Below are 24,511 nucleotides of genomic sequence, written 5' to 3' on the forward strand. Positions count from 1 at the left end.
CATTTCCAACTTCAGAAAATAAAGAAATAAAGAAATAAAAGAAAAAAAAAGGGCATTCCCTTGTGCTAAAGCTCCAGGGAGCATGGAGTGAGCTCGAGTATGTCCTATAAAACATGGAGCTCTATGTTGACATACAAATCTTTGAAGAAGGAGGAACTGCTGAAATAGTTCATCATCATTTGTCCCTAAGACAGCAGTCTTTCTAGTGGAAACACCATAAGTAAATATTTGCTGTCTGTATATAGATTAAAGAGGGAATATGGAAAATGCTGAAAAGCCATGATAATGGCATATAAATCTAGACTTAAGCTGATTTTAAGTTGACAGTTTCAGTATAAAGTTGTCCATTGATTTGCAAGAGCGATTTGCCACTTAGTGAAAGTTGCCCAGAGCCATTGTTGTTAATCCTTTGAAGAAAGGAACAACAATAATTTTGAGAGTCAAAACCTATAAGCTGTAAGGGTCGCCTATGCCCCTTGATAATCCAGGAGGCAACAAGATCAAAATATGGAAGTGTATTCCATGGGCTATTAGATGGCTCAATGTGCCCAAGCTGTTGCTGCTCTTGTACCAATCGAGCAGCTGCCCTAAGTTTCTCCTGAGAAAGGGGCCATTGGTCTACCCATACAGGATTATCTGATTTCCAAGTAATTGGGTCTGCACAATGCATTATTGAGGTAGCAGGAGCTACCAAGGCCCCTATGCTAAAATTTGATATTCTAATCCACACCTTCTGGTATTGGGTGCCACTTCTATGGGGGTGAGAATTCCTCGCTGTTCTTTCCCTAGTCCCTTGGTGGGCAAAAATCCCCGATCAAGCATCTGAGTACTGACTAAACCATTAGGGCTGACAAGCAACGCTCCCATATTTTTCACAACATCTCTACCTCACAAATTAATTGGCCATCCAGGGAGCACACAAGGCTTAAAAAATCCAAAATGACCTTCTTAATCTTCCCAATATAGAAAACTAGAACTTTGTTGAGGGGATTTACTCTGCCCTATACCTTGTAATTCTGTGGCTGCTGCATGAGTGGGCCAGGGAGGAGGCCAATGTAGCTTAGCAATAACAGATACATCAGCTCCAGTATCTAAAAGTCCTTTAAATTTATGCTCATGTATTGTAGTTCCATTTCAGGGCGTTTCTGACCTATTTTTTAAAAAGTCCAATTGGCAAAATCAGAGGAGCCAAATCACCAATTTGATTGGGGCCACTTTTACAGGATGTGGCCTGAGAAGCAGAATTAGCATACTTATACTATTCTTCTAACTGCTTGAAGTAGCCATGAGACACATTTTTTTGATTAATTTTGATGGGGTGACATTGATAAAATTGTCTTCCATCACCTTCTAACTGGTTTTCTTTGTGCCTCTCCCCTCCCCCAGCCCCCTTTCTCTCCTCCCCCCTACCCTGTAACCCCAACACTGTTGTCCATGTCTCTGAGTCTCATTTTTATGTCCCACCTATGTATGGAATTATATAGTACTTAGTTTTTTCTGATTTCCTTATTTCGCTCAGTATAATGTTATCAAGGTCCATTCATATTGTTGTAAAAGATCCGATGTCATCATTTCTTATGGCTGAGTAGTATTCCATAGTATATATGTACCAAAGCTTTTTAATCCACTCGTCCTCTGATGGACACTTGGGCTGTTTCCAGATCTTTGCTATTGTGAACAATGCTGTCATAAACATGGGGGTGCATTTCTTCTTTTCAAACAGTGCTATGGTATTCTTGGGGTATATTCCTGACAGTGGTATAGCTGGGTCAAAAGGCAGTTCAATTTTTAATTTCTTGAGAAATCTCCATACTGTTTTCCACAGTGGCTGCACCAGTCTGCGTTCCCACCAGCATTGCAGGAGGGTTCCCTTTTCTCCATATCCTCGCCAGCACTTATTCTATGTTGTTTTATTGATGAGCGCCATTCTGACTGGTGTGAGGTGATATCTTATTTTGGTTTTAATTTGCATTTCTCTAATAATTAGTGATGTTGAGCATTTTTTCATATGCCTGTTGGCCATCTGTATGTCCTCTTTGGAGAAGTGTCTATTCATTTCTTTCGCCCATTTTTTGATTGGATTGTTTGTCTTCCTGGTATTGAGTTTTATAAGTTCTTTATAAATTTTGGTTATTAACCCCTTATCAGACGCATTGTCAAATATATTCTCCCATTGTGTAGTTTGTCTTTTTATTCTGTTCTTATTGTCTTTAGCTGTGCAGAAGCTTTTTAGTTTGATAAAGTCCCATTTGTTTATCCTGTCTTTTATTTCACTTGCCTGTGGAGACATATCGGCAAATATATTGCTGCGAGAGATGTCCGAGAGCTTACTGCCTATGTTTTCTTCTAAGATGCTATGGTTTTACGGCTTACATTTAAGTCTTTGAACCATTTTGACTTTATTTTTGTGAATGGTGTAAGTTGGTGGTCTAGTTTCATTTTTGTGCAGGTAGCTGTCCAATTTTCCCAACACCATTTGTTGAAGAGGCTGTCTTTACTCCAATGTATGCTCTTACCTCCTTTGTTAAATATCAGTTGTTCATAACAGTGTTGGTTTATTTCTGGATTCTAAGTTCTGTTCCATTGATCTATATGCCTGTTCTTATGCCAGTACCAGGCTGTTTTGAGTACAATGGCCTTGTAGTATAACTTGATATCAGGAAGTGTGATACCTCCCACTTTATTCTTCTTTTTTAAGATAGCTGAGGCTAGGACTTCCAGAACTATGTTGAATAAGAGTGGTGAAAGGGGACACCCCTGCCTTGTTCCTGATCTTAAGGGGATTGCTTTTAAGTTTTGCCCATTGAGTATGATATTGGCTGTGGGTTTGTCATAGATGGCCTTTATCATATTGAGTTATGTTCCCTGTATTCCCACTTTGCTGAGAGTTTTGATCATGAATGGGTGCTGGATTTTATCAAAATTTTTTTCTGCAACTATTGAAATTATCATGTGGTTTTTCTCCTTCCCTTTGTTTAAGTGATGAATCACATTGATTGATTTGCAAATATTGTACCAGGCTTGCCTCCCAAGAATAAATCCCACTTGATCATGGTGTATGACTTTTTTCATATATTGCTGGATCCGGTTTGCTAATATTTTGTTGAGGATTTTTGCATCTAAATTCATCAGGGATATTGACCTATAATTTTCTTTCTTTGTGTTGTCTTTGCCTGGTTTTGTATCAGAATTATGCTCGCCTCATAAAAGGAGCTTGGAAGTCTTCCTTCCTCTTGAATTTTTTGAAATAGCTTGAGAAGGATAGGATTTAGTTCTTCTTTGAATATTTGGTAGAATTCACTTGTGAAGCCATCAGGCCCAGGACTTTTTTGGGGGGGGAGTTTTTTGATAACTGTTTCAATCTCATTTGTTGTAATTGGTCTGTTTAGGTTTTCTGATTCTTCCAGATTAATTTTTGGAAGGTTATATGTTTCAAGGAATTTGTCCATTTCATCTAGGTTGTCTAGTTTTTTGGCATACAGTTCTTCATAGTATTTTCTTACAATATTTTGTATTTCTGTTGTGTCAGTTGTTATTTCTCCACTCTCGTTTCTAATTTTATTTATTTGAGTCCTCTCTCTTTTTTTCTGGGTGAGTCTGGTTAAAGGTTCATCGATCTTGTTTACCTTTTCAAAGAACCAGCTCCTGGTTTCATTGATCCTCTGTATTGTTTCTTTAGCATCTATGTCATTTATTTCTGCTCTGATCTTTATTATTTCCTTCCTTCTACTAGCTCTGGGCTTTACTTGCTGTTCTTTTTCTAGTTCTTTTAGATGTAGGGTCAAGTTGTTTATTTGAGCTTTTTCTAGCTTCTTGAGGTATGCCTGTAATGCTATAAACTTCCCTCTCAGGACTGCTTTTGCTGTGTCCCATAAATTTTGAGTTGATGTATGTTCGTTATTGCTTGTTTCTAGGAATTTTTTAATTTTTTCTTTAATCTTATTGTTTACCCATTCATTATTTAATATCATGCTATTTAGTTTCCAAGTGTTTGAGTATTTTCCAGTTTTTCTGTTGTGGTTGATTTCTAGTTTCATGCCATTGTGATCAGTGAAAGTGCTCGATATGATTTCAATCTTCTTAAATTTGTTCAGACCACTTTTGTGCCCTAACATGTGATCTATTCTAGAGAATGTACCATGAGCGCTTGAAAAGAATTTATATTCTGCTGTTTTAGGGTGAAAGGTTCTAAAGATATCTATTAAATCGAGTTGATCTAATATGTCCTTTAAGTCTGCTGTTTCTTTGTTAATTTTCTTTCTTGAGGATCTATCTAATGATGTTAATGGGGTATTGAAATCCCCTACTATTATAGTATTGCTGTTGATCTCGCCCTTTAAATCCATCAAAGTCTGCTTTATATATTTAGGTGCTCCTATATTCAGTGTGTAGATATTTATAATGGTTATATCTTCCTTTTGGATTGCTCCCTTTATAATTATGTAGTGACCTTCTTTATCTCTAACTATAGTCTTTGTTTTAAAGTCCATTTTGTCTGATATAAGTATTGCTACCCCAGGTTTTTTTTCATTTCCATTTGCGTGAAATATTTTTTTCTATCCTTTTATCTTCAGCCTGTGTGCATCTTTTGATTTAAGGTGTGTCTCTTGTAGACAGCATATGTATGGATCCTGTTTTCTTATCCACACAGCTACCCTATATCTTTTGATCAGATCATTTAATCCATTTACATTTAAGGTTATTATTGATATGTAATTGTTTATTGCCATTTTATTCTTTAATACTGTATTCCTCTTTTGCTATATTCGTTTTTCTCCTTTGATCTGTTTACAACAGGCCCCTTAGCATTTCTTGCAGCCTTAGTTTGGTTGTAGTGAATTCCTTGATTTTTTTTTTGTCTGTAAAGCTTTTTATTTCTCCTTCAATTTTAAATGATAGCCTTGCTCGATAAAGTAGTCTTGGTTGTAGGTTCTTGTTCTGCATTACTTTGAATATTTCTTGCCATTCCCTTCTGGCCTTAAGTGTTTCTGTTGAGAAGTCAGAAGTCATTCCTATGGGGGCTCCTTTGTAGGTATAGTCTTTTTTTCTCTAGCAACTTTTAATATTTTCTCTTTTTCACTTAGCTTTGGTATTTTAATTATGATGTGTCTTGGTGTTCATTTCTTTAGGTTTCTCCTTAATGGAGTTCTCTGTGCTTCCTGAACATATGAGATGTTTTCCTGCCTTAATCGAGGGAAGTTTTCAGCTATGATATGCTTGAACAAAGTCTCTATCCCTTGTTCTTTCTATTCTTCTTCAGGAACCCCTATGATGCGGATGTTATTTCTCTTCATGTTGTCACAGAGCTCTCTTAGAGTTTCCTCAGACTTTGAGTCTCTTTTCTATTTTCTACTCTGCTTCCATACCTTTGTTAATCATGTCCTCTAACTCGCTGATTTGATTCTCCTCTTCATCCATCCTGCTTTTAATTCCTTCCATTGTGTTCTTTATTTCAGATATTGTATTTGTCATTTCTGACTGATTCTTTTTTATTATTTCAATTTCCTTTTTTATATTTACCATCTCTTTATTTAGGTGTTCGTAATGACCATCTTTTTTTTGTTCTAATATTTTTGAGCATCCTAACAATCATTACTTTAAACTCTGGATCTGGTAATTTGGTTATATGATTCATTTAGGTCCTTTTCTTGGGATTTCTCTTGGTTCATTTGTGTTGCATTTCTTTGCCTTCGCATTTTCTCTGTGTAAACAAAGGTTTTGGTGACTGGAGTCCACTGGGTATGGACTCTGTTCCCTAGGTATGGTTTGTCTTCAGGCCCACCACCCCCTCTTCTGTTGCTGCCTAGTGCTTTTGGGTTTGGGTATTGGTGGTACCTGCCCACTGGGGCTGTTGCTGTGGTTTCCACCTCTCCTTCACAGGAGTGGCTGTGATCACGTGCTCAGGTGCACAAGCCTTGGTGGCCTTGGCCTTTGCCCCACCCCCGTGGGTGGCATTATGCTCAGCCCTGAGGTCAGTGGCAGCACCTTTGCTCAGCTGTTGGTCTCCGTCTGTTTCCGGGCTTTTGCCTTAGCAGGAGGAGCCCGCTCGTGGGATGGCTGTAAGCACTGGCTCCACAGGCCAGGCGGGACTGCATGCCCACACTCAGTAGCGGGATTCTACGTGTTCTGGGCTTTTGGCTCCACACCCATGGGAGGAGCCGGCTCCCAAGTCAGGCCACAAGCCTCGGTTCTACAGGCAGGGCAAGGCTGTGTTCTGTTCTCCACCCCTTTCGGGGTTCCTTCCCTTCTCCCACAGCCTGGATTACAGGTTGCCGACAGTTGGGCTTGACTGCTTTTGCCTGCCTACTCCTCCCCAGCCGGGCAAGACTGAGCTCACACCTGGGCCCAGTGGTGGCCAGCAGGCTTCCGCCCCTGCCGACAGAACTGCGCCTCTGTGTCCCACCTCTGCCCACCCTCCTGTGAGCCCTCAGCTGTGTGAAGTGTGGGCACTGCAGCTCAGACCCTAAGAGTCACTACTGTAGACCCAAAAGCTCACTCCTTCTAAGCAACTCTGCTCTGAGTGCTGTGGAGGAGCTTGTTTGGCTGCTCTCCTGCTTCCCTTTGCTGGTATTGCTGTTTCTGGGGGAAATATTCACTTCAGATTTGGGGAATGACTCATCCCAGGGGTTAGGGTGGCTGTCTCCCAAAATGTTTCTCCCTCTGCCTCCTAGATTACACTCTCTTCCTGCTACTCTGGTATTCTCCTCTCTCTCCATCCCTTGGAGCCCCCAGTGAGTGGTTGTGAGAGAGGTTTTCTGCGCGGTCCCTTTAAGAAGGATCCTGGGTTTGAGAAATCAGTCTCTTTCTCACAAACAGTATCCTGACTTGTTTCCAGCTAAATACTGTCCTTATGCCTCTTCTGGGCTCTGGGGCTGCAGGCTGGGGCATTGTTCCTGGGGCTCAGGACCCTCCTCTCTCTGCTAAACTCACTTTCCACCACGCGAGTCTCTCCCGGCTGCAGTTTGCTCGGGGAGCTGGGCAGCCCTCTTGGTGTTTCTGCTTTTCCTACCAGTCTCGGTGTGGTTTCTAAAGTGTTCCTTGGTTGAAGAGTCCTCTTAGTTTAGTCCAAAGTTGGTTTTTCCAGATGATCAGTGCTGTGTTTTATCACATGCATTTTCTGCATCTATTGATAGTATCATGTGATTTTATCCTGTCTTTTATTTATGTGTCGAATCACATTGATTGATTTGCAAATATTGTACCAGCCTTGTCTCCCCAGAATAAATCCCACCTGATCTTGATGTATGATTTTTTTCATGTATTGCTGGATCCAGTTTTCTAATATTTGTTGAGAATTTTAGCATCTAAATTCATCAGGGATATAGGTCTCTAGTTTTCTTTCTTTGTAGTGTCTTTACCTGGTTTTAAAATCAGAATTATGGTTGCCTCATAAAAGGAGTTTGGAAGTCTTCCCTTCTCTTAAATTTTCTGAAATAACTTGAGAAGGATAGAAATTAGTTCTTCTTTGAATATTTGATAAAATTCGCCTGTGAAGCTATCTGACCTAGGATTTTCGTTTGCTGGGAGTTTTTTGATAACTATTTCTATTTTCAATCTCATTTGATAAAATCGATCTGCTTAGGTTTTCTGATTCTTCTATGACATTGGAATTTTGATAAGAATTGCATTAAATTTTTATTGTATATAGCTTTGGGTAATATGGCCATTTTAACTATATTTATTTTTCGTATCCATGAACAAGGTATTTTTCCATTTTTTTGTGTCTTTTTTGATTTCTTTTAATAATGCTTTATAGTTGTCATCATATAGTTTCTTTACATTCTTTGTTATGTTTATTCCTAAATATTTTATTTTATTTTTTGTTGCAACTCTAAAAGGAATTTTTTTTTAGTTTATTTTCTGAAGTTTTATTGTTGGAATTGGCATATAAAAAACAATAGACTTCTGTATATTAATTTTGTATCCTTTACTGTATTGGTTTATTGCTCTTAGTAGCCTTTCTATGACGTCTTTGAGGTTTTCCGTATACAGGATCATGTCATCTGCAAAAAGTGAAACTTTTACTTCTTCTTTCTCAATATGAATTCCTTTTATTTCTTTCTCTTGTCTGATTACTCTGGCTAGAACTTCCAGCACTATGTTGAATAGAAGTGGAGAGAGTGGGCAGCCTTGTCTATTTCCTGATTTTAGAGAAAGTTTTCAGTTTTTTGCCATTTAATATAATGTTAGCTGATGGTTTGTCCTAAATGGCCTTTCTTATGTTGAGATATTTTTCTTCTATACCCATTTTGTTAAGTTTTTTAAACATAAAATAATGTTGCATTTTATTGAATGCCTTTTCTGCATTATTGATAAGATCATATGGTTTTTGTTCTTTGTTTTGTTAATATGGTATATTATGTTAATTGTTTTACATATGTTGAACCATATTTGTGTTTCTAAGATGAATCCCACTTGATCACGGTGAGTTATTTTTTTAATGTGTTGTTGAATTCTATTTACTAGTATTTGTTTAGGATTTTTGCATCTATATTCATTGCAAATATTGGTCTGTAGTTTTCTTTTTTTGTGTTGTCCTTGCCAGGTTTTCCTAGGAGGGTTATGTTGGCCTCATAAAATGTGTTTGGAAGTATTGCTTCTTCTTCAATTTTTTGGAAGACTTTGAGAAGGATAGGAACCAAATCTTCTTTGAATGGTTGGTAGAATTTGCTAGTATAGCTGTCTGGACCCAGACTTTTGTTTTAGGAAAGATTTTGGTAGTTGTCTTCATTTTCTCCCTGCTCATGGGTTTGTTTAGGCTTTCTACTTCTTTGTAATTCAGTCTAGGAAGATTGCATTGTTCTAGGAATTTATCCATTCCTTCTAGATTGTTAAACTTGGTGGCATATAGTTTTTCATAGTATTCTACAATAATACTTTATATATCTATGATAATTTCTCCTCTTTCATTCTGGATTTTGTTTATATGAGTCTTTTCTCTTTTTTCCTTAGTGAGTCTTGACAGGAGTTTGTCAATTTTGTTGATCCTTTCAAAGAACCAGCTCTTTGTTTTATTAATTTTTTCTATAAGTTTTCTGTTCTTTATTTCATTTATTTCTGCTCTAATTTTTATTATTTTCTTTCTTCTGATGGTTTTGGGTTGCCTTTGTTCTTCTTTTTTTAGTTCCTTAAGATGTGTTGTTAAATTGTTTACTTGAGCTGTCTCTTATTTTTTCATATAAGCCTATAGTGATATGAACTTCCCTCTTATTACTGGTTTCACTGCATCTCAAAGATTCTGATATGTCATGTTTTATTTTCATTTGTCTGTATATATCTTTTGATTTCTGCTTTTATTTCTTCTTTGAACCAGTCAGTTTTTAGAAGTATGCTGTTTAATTTCCACATTTTTGTGAGTTTCAAATTTTTATGGTCAAAAAATATGCTTGGTATATTTGTAAAGAACAATTTCAGTACAATGCTTATGCTATGTAATTTCTTTTTCACTCTTGAGCCTTCCTTTTATGAATAGAAATGTTTTTATTTTGATGCCTTTTACTCCTAGAGTTAACTCCTATTGCTTTTTCCCTAAGATATCCTAGCCAATGAGTTTGAACTTTTAAAATGGAGAGAATAGAAATTTGGAACATATTAAAATAATAAAAACTTATACAACCTCACCAGGTGGTAGCGCAGTGGATAGATCATCAGACTGGGACACAGAGGACCCAGGTTCGAAACCCCCATATCACCGGCTTGAGTGCAGGCTCATCTGGTTTGAGCAAGGCTCATCAGATTGAGCTAAAGGTTGCTGGCTTGAGCAAGGGGTCACTTGGCCTACTGTAGCCCCCCTGATCAAGGCACATATGTGGTAGCAATCAATGAACATCTAAGGTGCCACAACGAAGAATTGATGCTTCTCATCTCTTTTCCTTCCTGTCTGTCTGTCCTTATCTATCCTTCTCTCTTTGTCTCTGTCTCTCTCTCTCTCTCTCTCACACACACATACACACACACACACAAAAGAATTAGTTATACAGAAGATTGTTTTTCCACATCATTCTAGGGAAAGGAAATAATAAAAATATAACTTGGGTTGAGGAGAAGAAAAACTTTTTTGATAGAGCTAACTATTTAATTAGAATGGGTTAATATTAGGAGCATTCTTGGCAATTCTTTTCAATTTACAATAATTGAACATCTCAAATAACAGTAAGCCTGTAATTTTTTTAAAACACCATTATTAAAATAGTCCTATGTTTCTTTTTGGCTATTGTAAAATTTCTAGTTTCTTTTACTTTTCTTTTCTTTTTTTTTTTTTTTTTCATTTTTCTGAAGCTGGAAACAGGGAGAGACAGTCAGACAGACTCCCGCATGTGCCTGACCGGGATCCACCCGGCACGCCCACCAGGGCCAACGCTCTGCCCACCAGGGGGCGATGCTCTGCCCATCCTGGGCGTCGCCATGTTGTGACCAGAGCCACTCTAGCGCCTGAGGCAGAGGCCACAGAGCCATCCCCAGCGCCCGGGCCATCTTTGCTCCAATGGAGCCTTGGCTGCGGGAGGGGAAGAGAGAGACAGAGAGGAAAGCGCGGCGGAGGGGTGGAAAAGCAAATGGGCGCTTCTCTGTGTGCCCTGGCCGGGAATTGAACCCAGGTCCTCCGCACGCTAGGCCGACGCTCTACCGCTGAGCCAACCGGCCAGGGCTTCTTTTACTTTTCTTCATAGATTTTTATAGTTAGACTGTTCAATCATTATAGATTTAATGAAGACTTTCTGAATTTTATTTTATTTTTTAACTTAAAGATTTTATTAAATGTATTGGGGTAACATTGGATAATAAGATTATATAAGTATCAATTGTAGATTTCTATAATAAATCATTGTATATTACATTGTGTGTTCACCACCTAAAGTTAAGTCTCCTTCTGTCACTATGTATTTAATGCTCTTTACCCTCTTCTATCTACTTCTACCTCCTTCCTGTCTGGTAACAAACTATGAGTTTTAAATGGTAGAAATAAGAAGAGGGTCTTTTAGAAAATGATTCTTTTAGACCTTGTGTAAAATATTTCTGTTTATATGGTTTCTCTTGGACCTTGATTAAATGACAGAGCTACTTAGCTAGCATATTTAGGAGTAAAGTCTGCAAGTATTTTTGTAATATATGGATATTGCTGTCTTGGATTTTATTGTAGTGCTTCTTTATGGTCATCTTTGCTGAACTCTTTCTTTGTGATTTCTAGCTGTTTCATGATTTTCAATAGGGTCTTTTTATACTGTAGTCACTGGCTTATAAGGCAGCTTCTTGCTTGGAATTTCTAATTCCCAGAATGCCATGATGTGTAAATCTGTTTAGCAGACTTATTGTTCTGTCCCCCAGGCTAGTGATAGAAAAGTTAAAATGTAATGGATCTGAGACTGATCTTCAGGGCCAACATTTAAGTGTAAAATTTGAATCTAGCTTCCCATTGGTGGTAGAACATAGCTGTTAAGAGCACTGTATTTGTCAAGCTTTGGGCAAGCTATGTGGTAGCTCTTAATGGACAATTTAAATGAAGATGCCCTATAAATGTCATGTCCTTGTGCTGTTACCAAAACATCATAAGGCAGAGTAATATAAAGGCTTTGAGAGACAGACATAGGGTTTAAAAGCAGGTTCTGCCACTTACTAGCTGAGAGATTGTGGAGAAAGCTAGTTAGCATTTTTAAGCTTCAATTTCCTTACTCATAAAACAGATAATGATAACAACAAATTTTCATGATTAATTACTTTATAAAGTGCTTGGCATATCTAAGAGACTGCTATTTGATGACTACTCTACTCATAATGAGTTTCTGGGTATGAACTTCAACCTTGAGCCCTTCCTCAAAACTGTGTGGTTTGGGGCACATGAATTTTTTTCAGTTTGTTAATAAATCTGTTGTTGCAAACAAAATAAAAATTTCTTTAGAGTCAAGAGCAACTACACATATTGTCTAGCAGCGATTAAAATGCAAAGCTATGAAAATTATTTTCTTGTACCCATTTTCTTCTTAGAAACTTAACTTCTTAGAACTTAACAGCTCATCTCACTACAATTTTATTCTTATATTTTCCAAAAAACAAAAATGACATGTGTAGTTCTGCCATTTGTGAATTCATCCCTCTTCAGTTTTTGGTATGTGAGATTTGCACAATCACTTTTGTTATTCCCACACACATTTTTCAGTCTAGACCTCCTTCCAGGTGATGGACCAGTCATTTACTATGTGTCCTGGGTGAGGAATCAGGTCTAAAAGGTCTAGGCCATTACCATATAACTAGACCATTATATAATAAATTTTTCCATAACCAACACTTTAACACATTGTTATCATCCTCTCTATTTCAGGCATGACTTGTCCTTGTATCTAAGTCAGTAGTCTCTCATTCATGGGCAGTTTGATCTACTCTAGGCCATTAGTAAAGGTGTTACATAAGGACTTACATGATGGCAAAGCTCCCTCCCCCACCATTGGCTTAGTTAAAAAGACCTGGAATGGTAAAAAGAATACTTTATCATGGTAAATTAGCCCCTTTTAGTGAATTATAAAAATTGTGAGTCCAGGAAGTGTGAAACATGTCACATGTTTGGTATTTAATGATGAGTTTGTCCCAGAGACTATGGAAATATTTGTATGCAAAAAGCTAAAAAATATGATTTGATCTGGACTTTGAGATTGTTTCAGTGGATTCAAGAAGATTGAAAATCACAAACAAAGGATGTTGGAATAACACAGTGTCCTGCTTAAGTTCATTCTTCTTTGGTTTTCTAAGTTATGAGAGAGACATTAATCAGAGCTGTTGGGAGTACTTTCAGATAAGTTTTTATTTAACATATTTATTAATGACTTACAGTGTCAGTTTGCAACCTCTAGGAAATTAATAGATCTAGTCATTGATAATTAATGGCTGATAACATTACAAAAAGACAACCAGATATTGTGTACTTCCTGATGGAAGAACATACCACCACTTATGAAATAGTCTTGTCAAAATGAGAAAGCCTGAATCTGATTAAATGTCTAGATCTTATTACCCATTTACAGGAAATACAAAGACAGAAAACAAATTAAATAACCCTATGAAGATGCAATCAGCAAAATTCAGGTTGTGGGGAGTCTACAGGATAATCCATTGTCTTCACAATAAAAAGGAGGAAAAAAGAAATACAGGGGATACCTGCAGAATTAAATAGATTTAAGGGACAGATTATTCAATTATGGTATGTTGACTTTATTAAAATACTAGTTTAAATAAAAAGAAATGGTTAAAAAAGGATTTATGGTATAAATAGAAATTTGACCACTGACTGAGAGTTTGATGATCTTAAGGAATTATTCATTTTTAGGGTATAATGATAGTGTTGTATTTGTTTTCTTAATGAGTCCTTATCATTTGGACGTGCATATTAAGATATTTACAGCTGAGGTCATCTCATATATGTGGTTTATTGCACATTAGTATGTAAGGGGAAGAAGTGAGTCAGGGTATAGATGAAAGAAGAATGGTAATTGTTAATGTTGGGTAATAAGGACTTATAACATTCTCCTTATTTTTGTATCCATTTACTTTTTCCATAATAACAAGAAAGTCAAACCAAGTTTTTAATATTAATAATGTTAAATAGGAATTTAATATTAATTTTTAAAATTAAAAAACAAATATGCTGAAGCTATATAAAAAGAAATAGATGTATGATAATAAGTATGAAATGCTGTGATAAGCACTGCATTTACGTTAAGTTCAATATTCTATATATGCTTAGACAAAGAGGTGGATTAATTTACTGAAAGAGTTTCAACAAAACTTGAAAGACATTGCTCAAGGTTAAGAAATTGGTAATTAGCAGAGGCTGGTTCTGAACCCAAGTCTTTGTGCCTTAAGATTCATAATTTTAACCCTCAAATGATATGACTATTGTGTCCAGGTGTAGGAGAAAGGAAGAATGAAAAGAAAACCAAGCCTTATTTTTTGGTTGATGTCTTTGTGCCAGGCACCTTACTTTAAACATTGTGTAATTATTAACTCTAGTGTACAGATGGTAAAACTGAGGCTGAGAAAAAGAAAATAACTTTCTCAGAGTGACATAGTCACTAAGTAAAGGATCCGGGATATTCACTTAATTCAGTCTGATGTCAGAACATCTTTGAGCCACTTTCAGAACAGTGGAAAGAAAATTATGTGTAAACAGGAAACAAAAATTAGCATGATCATATATGGTCCTTGACATTTCCATGTATGTGCTTTAAAGGGTGAGGGAGGATCCTATCTTTATTTTAATAAACTAAGGATCTTCAAACTTCTGTTTTAGCATAGTCCTTGTAGCAAATGCTTTTGGTGTACCACATTACATGACTTGTGGTAGACAGTTTCCATATACATTGACAAAAGCTCACTCCAAGTGTCAGTCACTTTTATTTGTTTTCAGGAACTTAGCTTATACCAGGCAATCTGAAATGTGTGTGTTTGGGCTGAGTTATCACTGGGTTGGGGGTAGAGAAGGACTGTTCATCAATGGGAGGTGGCAGATATAGATAAATTCCTCAGGTTTCCATCTTTTGTAAGAACAATTCCAATTACAAGGTATATTTGATAGTTCTTTAGAGGGTCCCTAGCAGGACTGAACTTGAGTTGCCCATAGAAGTAACCAGTTCAACAATGCATTAGTTTTTCCATCTTCCTAGTCTCATGTTCTCTGTTTCTTCATTCTTGCTTCCGGGATCACCTACCAGATGAATCCCTACACCAAGGTTTTTGGCTTAGCTCTGCTTCTGATGCAACTTGAACAACTCTCAGTAAAAAAAAACAAAACAACAAAACTGAGTAAAATCTTAATATATGTATATTTATTTATTTATAAACTATTCCCATGATTACTTCGTTATATATACTATAAAATATACACTAAGAAATTCTGAAATGGTGAAATAAACAAAATCTTATACATAATTTCAAAAATTATATTTTTAATTTATTTGTCATAGTGTACATAATGTGGTAGCATAATCATATTTAACACAAAATTTATAAGGCTGCATTTATTAAGGCTGTATACTCTGCATATTTTACTGATGAGTTGCACATAGAAAAAAGTTGGACTATCACTGCTCTAGATTGTCTGTGGTCATTCTATTTTTTACAGGAGACATTATTTTGGGGGGAATGTTTTAGGTTCACAGCAGTGTTATGCAGAAAATTCAGAGTTTTCATATACCTCCTGCTCCCACAATCCTACAGCTCTCCCCCAGCAACATTTTTCACCAGAGTGGTACATTTATTACAGCGAACCTACATCAACACATCATTTCCAAAGTTCATAGTTTACATTAGGGTTCCTTCTTGGTTATGTACATTCTATGGGTTTGGACAAATGTAAAATAAGTGCATCCACCATTATAGTATCATATAGACTAGTTTCACTGCTCTTCCCTCTCCTTCAAATCTTCTGTGCTCCATTTGTTCATTCTTCCTCTCCTCAGCCTCTGGCAATGACTAATTTTTTTTTGTCTTACCTAAAAATGTCATATAATTAGAATCATACAGTATATAACCTACTCAGATTGACTTTCAGTAGTATGCATATTTTTTCATGGCTTGGTAGTTTATTTCTTTTTAGCACTGAATATTATTCCAGTGTCTGGATGTGTCACAGTTTATCCATTAACCTACTGAAGAACATCTTGGTTGCTTACAAGTTTGGGAAATTATGAGTAAGGGCAGTTGATACAAACATCTGTATGCAGATTTTTGTGTGGACATAAGTTTTCAATACTTTTGGGAAATATTTCAAAAAACACAATTGTTGCATCATATAGTAAGCTATGTTTACTCTTGTAAGAAACTGCCAGATTTTAAGGCTGATGCAGCGCCTTAGGAGGCTAACACAGAAGGGTAAAGTAAGTCTCCATAAAACCCTAAGAAGAGATGGGTAAAACTCCTCTTTGGATCCTGTCTGGAGTCACAGTTAAAAGAAGAAAGAAGAAAGGAAAGAAGAAAAAAAAAAGAAAGAAACTGCCAGAGTGTCCTCTAAAATTGCTGTACCATTTTGCATTCCCACCCACAATGAAGGACAATTCATGTTGCTCCACATCCTCACCAGCATTTGTTGTTGTGGTGGTGGTGTTGGTGTTTTGAATTTTCACCATTCTAATAAGTGTGTAATGATTATCTCTCTATTGTTTTCATTTGCAATTTCCTAATGATATACAATGTTAAGCAATTTGGGGGGGGTATACTTATTTGCCATTTGTGCATGTTATTTGGTGAGGTTTCTGTTCAGATATTTTGCCCATTTTTAATCAGGTTGTTTGTTATTGTTGAGTTTTAAGAGTTCTTTATATATTTTGGGTAACAGTCTTTTATCAGACATGCAAATATTTTCCCACAGTGTGTTGCTTGTCTTTTCATTGTTTTAACAGTATCTTTCACAAAATAGGTTTTATATTTAATAAAATCCAGTTTATCAATTATTATTTTCATGGACTGTACCTTTGATATTGTACCTAAAAAGTCATTGCCAAACCTGAGGTCATCTGGATTTTCTCTATGCCATCTGCTAGGATTTTGATAGTTTTGCATTTTACATTTAGGTCTATGATCCATTTTGAGTTAATTTTTGTAAAGGATGTAAGGTCTATGTCTAGATTCATTCTGTTTGCATGTGAATGTCTAGTTGTTACAGCATCATTTGTTGAAAAGACTATCTTTTCTCCATTATATTGCTTATGTTTCTTTGTAAAAGATCAGGTAAATATATTTGTGTGAGATATGTTTTGCTCTGTTTTATTGATCTATTTGTCTGTTCTTTCATTGAAACCACATGATCTTGATTACTGTAGCTTTATAGTAAGTCTTGGAATATGTTATTATCAGTCCTCCAACTTTGTTCTTCTCCTTTAACATTATATTAACTATTATGAGTATTTGCCGCTCTATATAAACTTTAGAATTTGTCATTATTTACACAACTTGCTGGAATTTTGAAGGGGATATATTGAATCTAAAGATCAAGTTGGAATGAACTAACGCTTTGAAAATATTGAGTCTTCCTGTCTAAAAACATGGAATATTTACCTCTTTAATTGTTTAGTTTATTGATTTTTTTCATCAGAGTTTTGTAGCTTTTCTTACATAACTCTTACACATATTTTGTTAGATTCATACTTAAGTATTTCATTTTTGTGGGTGCTAATGTAAGTGGTATTGTGTTGTTAATTTCAAATCCTAATTGTTCATTGCTGGCATTCAGGAAAGTGATTGACTTTTGTATACTAATCATGTATCTTGTAACCTTCTTAAAATCAATTATTAGTTCCAAGGTGTTTTTATTTTTTTGTTGTTGATTCTTTCAGATTTTCTACATATACAATCATCATCCATAAGGAAAGATAGTTTTTAATTTTTTCCACCCCAATCTGGTTGCCTTTTACTTCTTTTTCTTTTCCTATTGCATTAGCTAGGACTTTCAGTATGGTGTTTAAAATGGGTGGCAAAAACGGGACAGCCTTGCTTTGTTCTTGTTCTTAGCAGGAAAACTTCAAGTTTCTCACCATTAAACATGATGTTAGCTGTAGTTTTTTGGTAGGTACGCTTTATCAAGTTGAAGAAGTTTCCCCATATTCCTAGTTTACTAAGAAGTTTTAAATTATGAATGGGTGTTAAGTTTTGTCAAATGCCTTTTCTGCATCTGTTGATATGACCAGGTGTTCTTTAACATTGATGTAATGGATTACATTAACTGCTTGCATAATTGAAATATATACCACTTGGTAAATTCTTTTTATTATTATGATATTAACTAAAGGAACAAAAACTCTTTTACTTTATAAGTGAGAACAATGTGATTGAATGTACTTTGTACTTTTTGGAAATTTCAGCTTAACAGTTTGTAAAAGTATAATTTGAAAATTTGATTTTAAGTTTTGCATTTTTATTTTTTAGTAAGAGAGGCAGAGACCAAGATAGGGACAGACAGGCAGGAAGGGAGAAAAATGAGAAGCATTAGTTCTTTGTTGTGGCACCTTAGTTGTTCATTGATTGCTTTCTAATATGTGCTTTGATAGGGGGGAAGGGGGGTTGTTCCAGCAGATCGAGTGACCCCTTGCTCAAGACAGTGACCGTGGAGTCATGTCTATGATCCCATGATCAAGCCAGCGACTCTGCACTCAAGCTGGTGAGCCCACACTCAAGCCAGATGAGTCCACACTCAAGCCGGCGACCTCTGGGTTTCAAACCTGGGTCTGTGTCCCAGTAGATGCTCTATCTACTGCGCCACCACCTGGTCAGACAAATTTTGTATATTTTGATGAAACTTAGTTTTAATGACTTGATATGGCTAGAAAAGACACTGACAAAAATATGTTAATTCAAAAAGAAGTGAATCATTGGCTGCATTAATTACTACAAACTCTTTTTTTTAAAAGTATATACCAATTATGCAAAGAGAATTGTTGAAAATTGGCTAGTAAATTTTTATCTCTCAATGTCAAATTGTTCTAATAAAATAAGAAAATGCAATATTTGGAATATATCTTCATTTAAAAATATTAAATAAGATTTGAAATTTTTATTTCTATGTTTTTTATGTGTGTACATATGAAATGGTTTTTATGTGTCACCTATATATATTGTTTTCTGCAACAAAAATAAAATAATGAAGAAAACTTCCAAGTTTGTATGCTTTCTCCATAGCATAGACTTCTTTCAAAAAGTAATTAATTTCTCACATATTTAAAAAATATTAAAGAAAAATGCAAAAGTCATTTTTAAGGTCACTCTTGTTAAAATTTCTTTTCTGCAAAGTCTTTCCTGTATGGTGTAAATGATATTTATGATCCTTGCTTAACCCATTAGGAAATTTTATACAGATTCTGGTATTTAAGATAATATAATTCAGCCTGACCAGGTGGTGGCGCAGTGGATAGAGCGTTGAACTGGGATGCGGAAGACCCAGGTTCAAGACCCCGAGGTCGCCAGCTTGAGCGTGGGCTCATCTGGTTTGAGCAAAAATTCACCAGCTTGGACCCAAGGTCGCTGGCTCAAGCAAGGGGTTACTCGGTCTACTGAAGGCCCACGGTCAAGGCACATATGAGAAAACAATCAATGAACAACTAAGGTGTTGCAATGCGCAACAACAACAACAACAACAACAACAAAAAACTAATGATTGATGCTTCTCATCTCTCCGTTCCTGTCTGTCTATCCCTGTCTATCCCTCACTCTGAATCTCAAAAAATAAAATGTCACTTATGATAATATAATTCATAATCCACCTACTAAGCACCCAAGTTTCAATCTCTCACAGTACACAAGTGGTAAGTCAACAAGTGAGTATGCCTTGGTCATCTCATTGTATTAAATTAATTTTTAAAATTTTTTTCATAATCAATCATTGTATTTTAATCATTACTACTGTTATATGGCTTTGAAATTAGCAGTACAAGGAGGTCATTGTAAGTGATAACCAGTACAAGAGGCATGTGGATGTGCCAGGAATCTGAAATGAGCAAATTTGAGGCATCTCTTTTATATGCTGGTTCTTAGCAGTTGGCAGGTTAACCAAAAGGATACACGTAGGAACATTAGATATGTGACATCAAAGCACATTTGGCAGTGGCATATGAAAGCATGCATGCTTATCTCAGCTCAATAATATAATGTGTGCATGTTGTAAAAATCCTGAATTCCTCATTTTGCAGGCAATTTAGGGTTATATGAAGGCCTGGAAGTCATACTAAAGTTATTTTGTGTCTTGCTCTACTCTTTTTTTTTTTAACTGAATTTTATTGGTCTGACACTGGTTAAGTTAATTAAACAAGTTTCAGGTGCTCAATTCTACAACACATTTCAGTGCACCATATTGTATATTCATCTCTCCAAGTCAAGTCTTCATCCATCACAATTTATCCTCTCTATACCCGCCTCCATGTCCTCCCCCTGCACCTGGCAATCAACACAATGTTGTCTATGTTCATGACTATTTTTATCCTTTTTTACTTTATCTCTCCACCTCCCCCACACCCCCACAGTTGTCAGCTTATAATGCTCTACAGGTCCATTTATCCTGTGGCAAAAGGTAAGATTTCCTTCTTTTTTATGGCCACATAATATTCCATTGTGAAAATATGCCACAGCTCTCTTTGTATGAGTGTCTCTATTTTGCTTGTTAATTCATTTTGTTTATTAGATTCCACATATGAGTGAAATCATATGGTATTTGTTTTCTTCTGACTGGCCTATTTCACTTAGAACAATGATCTACAGGTCCATCCATCCTGTGGTAAAAGGTAAGATTTTCTTCCTTTTTATGACCACATAATATTCCATTGTGAAAATATACCACAGCTCTTTTATTCATCCTTCTACTGATTTGCCCTTGGACTGTTTCCAGATCTTAGTTATTGTAAATAATGCTGCTATGAACATAGGAGTGCATATATTTTTTCTGATTAATGTTTCAGGCTTCTTAGGATATATTCCTAGAAGTGAAATCACTGGGTCAAAGACAGTTTCATTTTAAATTTTTTGAAGTAACTTCATACTGCTTTCTATGATGACTGTATCAATCTGCATTCCTACTGGATGTACACAAGGATGTCCTTTTCTCCGCACCCTCACCAGCACAAGTTTGTTGATTTATTGATGAATGATAGCCATTCTGACAGGTGTAAGGTGACATCTCATAGTGGTTTTGATTTGCACTTTTCTGCTGATTGGTGACACTGAGCATCTTTTCATATATCTATTGGCCATATGTATGTTCTTCTCAAAGAAGTGCCTATTCAGGTCTTTTGCCTGTTATTTTTTTAATAAATGGCACCTTTAAGATTTTTATTTATTAATTTCAGAGAGGAGAGAGAGAGAGAGAGAAAGAGAGAGAGAGAGAAAGAGAGAGAGAGAGAGAGAGAGAGAGAGAGGGAAAGTGAGGGAGGAACAGGAAGCATCAAGTCCCATATGTGCCTTGACCAGACAAGTTCAAGGTTTTGACCTGGAGACCTCAGCATTCCAGGTCGATGCTTTATCTACTGCACTACCACTGGTCAGGCCCTTTGCCCATTTTTAAGTTAGACTGTTTATTTTTTGGTGTTAAATTTTATAAGTTCTTTATAAATTTTGGGTATTATCCCCTTATCAGATATATCGGCAAATATGTTCCCCATTCAGTGGGTTGTCTTTTCATTTTGGTGACGGTTACCTTTGCTGTGCCAAACTTTTTAGTTTGGTGTAGTCCCATTTAATTAGCTTTATTCTCATTTCTCTAATATGAAAAAATAGATCTGAAAAAATATTGATATGTGAAATGCTTGATATTTTAATGCTTATGTTTTCTTCTAGGATTTTTATAGTTTTGTGTCCAATCATTAAATTTTTAATCTATTTTGAGCTTATTCTTGGGTATGCTGTAAGAATTTGCTCTAGTTTCATTTTCTGCAAATATATGTCCAATTTTACCAACACCATTGATTGAATAGACTGTCTTTATTTCTTTTTTTTTTAATTTTTTTAAATTTTATTTAATTTATTCATTTTAGAGAAGAGAGAGAAAGGAAGAGAGAGAGACAGAGAGAGAGAGAGAGAGAGGAGAGAGAGACAGAGAGAGAAGGTGGGAAGGAGCTGGAAGCATCAACTCCCATATGTGCCTTGACCAGGCAAGCCCAGGGTTTCGAACCGGTGACCTCAGCATTTCCAGGTCGACGCTTTATCCACTGCGCCACCACAGGTCAGGCTGTCTTTATTTCATTGTATGATTTTGCCTCTTTTGTCAAGTGTTAATTGATCATATAGGTGTAGGTTGATTTCTGGGCTTTTTATTCTGTACCATCAATCTATATGTCGGTTTTTATGCCAGTACCATGCTGTTTTGGTTACTATGGTGTTATAGACTTTTATATGAGGTAGCCTGATTTATCCAACTTTGTTCTTCTATCTCAAGATTGCTGTGGCTATTGAAAGTCTTATGTAGTTTTATATAAATTTTTGGAATATTTGTTTTAGTTCTGTGAAATACAACATTGGTATGTTGATAAGTATGGCATTGAATCTATAGATTACTTTGGGTAATATGGATATTTTAATAATGTTAATTCTTCCTATACATGAATACTGCATAAACTTCCACTTCTTTGTATCTTCTTCAATTTCTTTCTTCACTGTCTTATAATTTTCTGAGTATAGGCTTTTTATATCCTTGGTTAAATTGATTCTTAGGTATTTTATTCTTTTTTGGAGCAATTGTGAATGGTATTGTTTTCTTGGTTTCCCACTCTAATAGATAATTTTATGTATTAAAATGCAACTAATTTTGTATGTTTATTTGTAGCCTACATTACTGAATTTATCAGTTCTAGTAGATTTTGGTGGACTCTTTAGTATTCTCTCTCTCTCTATCTTTTTGGTGAGAAGTGGGGAGATAGTGAGGCAGACTCCTGCATGCACTATGACTGATATTCACCCAGCAATGCTGTCTAGGGCCAATGCTTGAGTACCGAGCTATTTTTAGTGCCTGAGGCTGATGCACTGGGACCAACTGAGCTATCCTCAATACCTGGGGCCAAGTTCAAACCAATCAAACCACTAGCTGCAGGAAGGGAAGAGGGAGAGAAAGAGGAGAGGGAGAGGGGAAGAAGCAGATGCTTACTTCTGCATGCCCTGACTGGGGATTAAACTTGGGACATCCATGTGTCGGTTGGACACTCTTTCCACTGAGCCACCAGCCACAGCCTAGGGTTCTCTATATATCAGTATCATGTCATCAGCAAATAGAGCTAACTTAACTTCTTCCTTTCCAAATTGTATCCCTTTTATATTTTCTTCTTGTCTTATTGCTGTCTCTAGGACTTCCAGTACTATATTGAATAAGAATGGTGATAGAGTACATCCTTATCTTGTTTCTGACCTAAAGGGAAATGCTTGTAATTTTTTTTCATTGAGTATGATGTTGGCTATAGATTTGTCATCTATGGCCTTTATTATGTTGAAGTATATTCCCTGTTTTTACACTTGGCTGAGAGTTTTTAACATAAATGGTGCTAAATTTTATTAAATGCTTTTCTGCATCTATTGCTATGATTGTGTAACTTTTTATCCTTCATTTTGTTTATGTGGTGTATCATATTTATTGATATGCGAGTATTGTACCAACCTTGCATCCCAGAATAAATCCCTCATGATCATAGTATATGACCTTCTTAATATATTGCTGGATCCGGTTTCCTAATACACTGCTCACAAAACATAGGGGATATTTCTAAATGAATATGAAGCGATAAAAAAAGAAGCATTTGATTTTTTTTTTATTAAACAAGAATATCAGAAAAGCAAATCACAAGTAAAAGAAAGTTGTTTGGTTATGCAAATGAGATGCAAAACCAACTTCTATTTCATTGGTGAAAATGCACTATACAAAAGTCTAAAAGTACTGAAGTATCTACATGTTCCCTGATCTTGAAAGTGCACATCCTGCAATTTCCCAGCCCTTGCAATGTCCCTGCAACACAATTTGCGAGTGTGTGAATCCTGGAGAGCCATAGGACATCTTGAAGCTGGTCAAACACAGACGGCAGTGGCAACAGTACTTGGAACATTCCAAAGCGTGATTAGCAGACTGTGGAACTGCTTTCAAGAGAATGGCACAGAGAAAAATAGACACTCAGACCAATGGAACAGAATAGAAAGTCCAGAAATAAAACCACATATATATAGTCAAATAATTTTTGATAAAGGGGCAACAACACACAATGGAGAAAAGAAAGCCTCTTCAATAAATGGTGCTGGGAAAACTGGAAAGCCACATGCAAAAGAATGAAACTGGACTACAGTCTCTCCCCCTGTACAAAAATTAACTCAAAATGGATCAAAGATCTAAACATAAGACCTGAAACAATTAAGTACATAGAAGAAGGCATAGGTACTCAACTCATGGACCTGGGTTTTAAAGAGCATTTTATGAATTTGACTCCACAGGCAAGAGAAGTGAAGGCAAAAATTAATGAATGGGACTACATCAGACTAAGAAGTTTTTGCTCAGCAAGAGAAACTGATAACAAAATAAACAGAAAGCCAACTAAATGGGAAATGATATTTTCAAACAACAGCTCAGATAAGGGCCTAATATCTAAAATATACAAAGAACTCATAAAACTCAACAACAAACAAACAAACAATCCAATAAAAAAATGGGAAGAGGATATGAATAGACATTTCTCCCAGGAAGAAATACAAATGGCCAACAGATATATGAAAAGATGCTCATCTTCTTTAGCTATTAGAGAAATGCAAATCAAAACGGCAATGAGATACCACCTCACACCTGTTCGATTAGGTGTTATTAGCAAGACAGGTAATAGCAAATGTTGGAGAGGCTGTGGAGAAAAAGGAACCCTCATACACTGTTGGTGGGAATGTAAAGTAGTACAACCATTATGGAAGAAAGTATGGTGGTTCCTCAAAAAACTGAAAATAGAACTACCTTATGACCCAGCAATCCCTCTACTGGGTATATATCCCAAAAACTCAGAAACATTGATACGTAAAGACACATGCAGCCCCA

The 24,511-nt window shown here is 36.1% G+C and overlaps 1 non-coding gene across 1 annotated transcript; it reads left to right on the forward strand.

Annotated features, from left to right (window-relative positions):
- The first annotated feature begins 15,805 nt into the window (after positions 1–15,805).
- On the forward strand, positions 15,806–15,930 carry LOC136386673 (small nucleolar RNA SNORA26). The gene has a single exon (XR_010748021.1). It is a non-coding gene; the product is annotated as a small nucleolar RNA SNORA26 (small nucleolar RNA).
- Positions 15,931–24,511: the final 8,581 nt, after the last annotated feature.

Source organism: Saccopteryx leptura, chromosome X (assembly GCF_036850995.1).
Source record: "Saccopteryx leptura isolate mSacLep1 chromosome X, mSacLep1_pri_phased_curated, whole genome shotgun sequence".
NCBI classification, from domain to species: domain Eukaryota; kingdom Metazoa; phylum Chordata; class Mammalia; order Chiroptera; family Emballonuridae; genus Saccopteryx; species Saccopteryx leptura.